Source organism: Terrapene carolina, unplaced genomic scaffold, assembly GCF_002925995.2.
Source record: "Terrapene carolina triunguis isolate 2854851 unplaced genomic scaffold, T_m_triunguis-2.0 Scaffold119, whole genome shotgun sequence".
NCBI lineage: Eukaryota > Metazoa > Chordata > Testudines > Emydidae > Terrapene > Terrapene triunguis.
In genome coordinates, this window is record NW_020664470.1 from 2,442,368 (window position 1) to 2,446,847 (window position 4,480).

At 40.0% G+C, this 4,480-nt stretch overlaps 1 pseudogene; it reads right to left on the bottom strand.

Annotated features, from left to right (window-relative positions):
* Positions 1 to 1,956: 1,956 nt before the first annotated feature.
* LOC112103607 lies at positions 1,957 to 2,907 on the bottom strand (annotated as a pseudogene).
* Positions 2,908 to 4,480: the final 1,573 nt, after the last annotated feature.

Below are 4,480 nucleotides of genomic sequence, written 5' to 3' on the forward strand. Positions count from 1 at the left end.
CTATTTGAGAACATCCAGAGTATTATTTGTTTCCCTTCTATACTCAAATGTCAGGAGAATATAGATTCTGTAGCTGAGACGGTTTATTGTGCTAACATATTTTAATGTAACTCAGTTTGTTTATATTTTGTGTGAAATGTCTAGAGTATCACAAGATCTCTCTCTCTCTCGACCTACCTGGATGCTTCAATACCCATATTGCTCTAGTTTCTGATGCAATACCTGACAGCAACTTTAATCTTTGTTCCTACAGAAGGAACACTCAAGCAGTGGAACCCATTAACCACACTGGGGTGAACAAATTCATCATGCAGGGGATCTTTGACCATCCTCCCCACCAGGGGCTGTTCTTTGGGCTATTACAGATGGTGTAGATGAGTGGGGAATTTTACCATTTATCTCAACTAGCCTGAGAACACTGTCTCCAGTGCAAGGCCTGTCACTCCCTTGTTCACAGTTTAACCTTACACTTAAATCAAAATATATGCAAATGTATTCGTGCCCAGCAAGATCTATGCCTACACTTTGTTTCTCATTTTTCTCTATTTGTCTTCTGCCCAATAACAGTATGGCTTAGCTGCCATGGCAGCTGCATCCTTTATTATGGTGCTAAAAGCCTGTCACCAGAAAGGCAGCTAAAAGCAACCCCTTAAACAGCATAACCCAGGTACTAGTTTGCCAGGTTTCAGTGCGAGTGATCAGACTGTGTGCTGGGCTGATGTTTCTCTAGCATGAGGTTGCAAGTGTGAGTCTGCAAAAGGGACAGACGCTGTATTCTCTATCTTTGCTGACCTTTTCTCTCTCCTTTAATCTGTGTTGCCCTTATTTTAGGATCATACTCCAGTAAGAACAACAACAGCTCAGGAGCCTCAGAACTAATGTTTTTCCTTCTCTCCCTGAAAAGGGTAGCTAAGACCATCTTTAATATCATTTTTTTTAAATCCAGTTTAAACAGGATTTCCATATGAAAGCTTCAATACAGCTAAAAGGAAAGGGAGCAAGGAATATTGTTGCAATGAAATCCTAATTTAATATGTTATTTTAAATATATCTGAACTGTTTTTTAATGTAATTTTTTTCTGGTAATTTCATAAATGGTTAAAAGATATGTAATGATGGCAGTTATCATAGGAGTCAACAGCAATTATTGGACATGAAACCCTGACCTCAGCGAACTGTATATTGTTGTAACAGCAAACAACAGTTTAATTAATATCTTATCTATTACTGGGATTGAGACTTTTCCTTGTCAACAGAAAAGATCTTTAAAAAACAACCAACCAACCAAATTCTAATGTTGAAAATGTGCCTTTACAGTTAGATAAAAATGTATTCTGATAAAAAGAATGTTTTTAAAAAAAATCTGTGACCCGAATCTGACACATGGCCAGGATACCTCTAGCTTTCAACAGATATGTGATCGAAAAGTTTTGGGTTTTTAATGTCTTACAATAAATTACAGAACAGAGAGGAAAGCCAATTTTATTTTGCTATCCTACTTACTCATTGAGGAATTGCATAAAACATTCTGATTCAATGAGATTGCATGCAAAGTTATTTGCTAAACAGTGGGGCAGCTTTTTCCATATATTTGGGCACCTAATGTGATTTTCAAAAATATCTAGACACCTAACATTCATTGAAATCAATGAGTTTTTTAGATGCAAAGTTGATTTTAAAAAATCCCACTAGGTACCTGAATACCTTGAAAATTTTGACCCAATGCACCTTAGTCCAGCCAGCATAACTCAACATGTCACAATTCCTGTCAATGGGTCCAGATCCCCAGCTAGTGTAAAACAGCAGTGTCAATGTGATGCGTTCCTGCCACTGTAAAATGTAGTTCCATTGAAGTAAATGTACTGTAATGTAAATGTATGTCTATTGAAGTCCATAGTTCTGCTTCAATTTACACCACCTGTGGACCTGGCTTAAAAGGAGCAAGGGAGGTGAGAATCAGGTGAATTCTGGGAATAATTGTTTTGTGGTGAAAGGAAAGATTTTCTTGAAGGCCACGTTGACCTCCTCATTGCACAGACTGTAGATGAGAGGGTTCAGGGTGGGAATCACTAGTGTGTACATTATGGCCACCATCCTGTTATCCAGAGAGTTATTGGAGGTTGGACGGATGTAGGCGTTGAAGATGGAGGAGTAGTACAAGATGACCACAAACAGGTGGGACTAGCAGGTGGAGAAGGATTTCTGCTTCCCTTTGGAGCTCCGGATTTTCAGGATAGTGATAATGATGAAGCTATAGGACATGGTGGTCAGCAGGAAGTTCAACATGACCAGGAAGATGTCTGCCATGCACATCATAATTTCATTGAGAGAGGCTGAGCTGCAGGACAGTGACAGCATTGTTGGGATCTCGCAGAAGAAGTGCTGGGTGAGGTTGGGTCTGCAAAAATCCAGGCGCAGCATAAGCAATGTGTTCTTCAATGTATCGAAGACAGCAACAGCCCGGACACCGACTGCTAAGCTGACACAAATTCTCTTGCTCATCAGGTTGACATAGCGCAAGGGGTGGCAGATGGCTAAATACCGGTCATACAACATGATAGTGAGCAGCACAAGCTCCTTCGCTGCTGACAAAGTGAAGAAAAAGAGCTGGGCCATGCAGCCATCAAAGGAGATGGTTTTCTTCTTCTGTATCAGGTTTTCCGGCATTTTGGGCAGAACTGAGGAACTGTACATAATGTCGAGGGTGGCCAAATTGGCGATGAGGAAGTACATGGGAGTGTGAAGAGGCAGGTGGACGACAATAGCCATAATGATCAGGGAATTGCCCATGACGATAGCTATATAAAGGCAGAGGAATAATCCAAAGAACAGCCTCTGGTGGTGAGGATGGTCAAAGAACCCCTGCATGATGAACTCAGTCACCCTGTTGTGGTTACTGGGGTCCATTGCTTGAGTGTTCGTTCTGTAGGAACAAAGATAAAAGTTGCTGTCAGGTATTGTATCAGAAACTACAGCAATATGGCAACTGAAGCATCTAGATAGGTGTCCTGTGATTCTCTAGACATTTCACACAACAAACTGAGCGACATTAAAATATGTTAGCACAACAATCTGTCCGCTACTAAATATATATTATTCAAACATAAAAATAAAACTCCTGATGCTCTCAAATAGAGGTGCATGAAATCATTGGGAATGTTTGCATAAACTGCATGAGATAGGAGTTCACAATATAAGCTTAAACATCATTCATACACCTTACATCTTATTATTAACCAAGATTCTAATTTCTAAATGAATTTCTCAAAATCAATCTGTTGCAATATAGGATGCTGTTAGTGTGTGTGACTTATACCACATATCTAAAACAAAACAAAGTATAATAATATGTATATTTCTGAAGAATCAAGGTGCACTAAAAATGGACTGGAATTGCCTTTAAGGGACCCTTGTGTAAATCAGAAAGAGCTATTAGTATATGTGATTTATACCACAGATATAATACAAAATATAACATGTATATTTATGTAAAATCAAGGTACACTAAAAATGGACTTGAATCACCTGTAAGAGACTGTTGTGTAAATCAGGCAAAACTCTTTTACAGTATATGTATGATTCCCCACTCACTGGAATTGCTCTGTTATACAACTACTGTAAATGAGACAGGAATCATGCCTCCAAAATTAGATTTTTATGATAAACCACATGGCAATATGTGCATGTTGCTTCATTATTAGGAGTACTATTCACATGATTTGACAAGTACTCTATATTGTATTACAAATGAAGTCTCCCTTTACTGTCTCCAGACTTTTCTAGTCTTATTATTACTTTTCTGCTTCTGCTGATTTTCCTCTCACTCCTACTGTGGAAAATCAGGAGTATCTCCACTGATGTCAATGAAATTATTAAATTGTAGCAATAATACAAATGAGAAGATCATCAAGGTAAAAAAACCTTTTCCATCATGTTGTTCTTTGAGCTGTGTTTCTCATGTCCATTCTATGCTAGGTGTGCCTGTGCCGCGTGCAACATCACTGGAGATTTTTCTCTCAGAGGTATCCAGCAGGCTGGCTCTAGCGCCAGTATCAGGGTCCCGGTCAGCCCCACACCCAATCAGTTCCTTCTTGCTGGGACATAGGGACAGGAAGGTGGGTTGGGGAATGGACATGAGCAACACAGCTCAAAGAACAACAGTTATGGAAAGGTTAGTAACCATTTTTTCTTCTTCAAGTGGTTGCTGATGTTCATTCCACATTAGGTGACTCATAAGCAGTATCCAAAGATGTGGGCTCACAGTTCATGGGCCTGCGGATTGCAACACTGCTCTTCCAAACTGGGTGTCATGTCTGGTCTCCTGTGTGATGGCGTAGTGGGAGGAGAAGGTATGTACTGACGACCAGGTCACAGATGACTTGTATCTTAACATGGGCCAGGTACACCATTGGTGAAGCCCGAGCTCTTCTCAAATGAGCGATCAAGCTGGCAGAGGGTGGAACGCCTGCCTGCTTGTAGC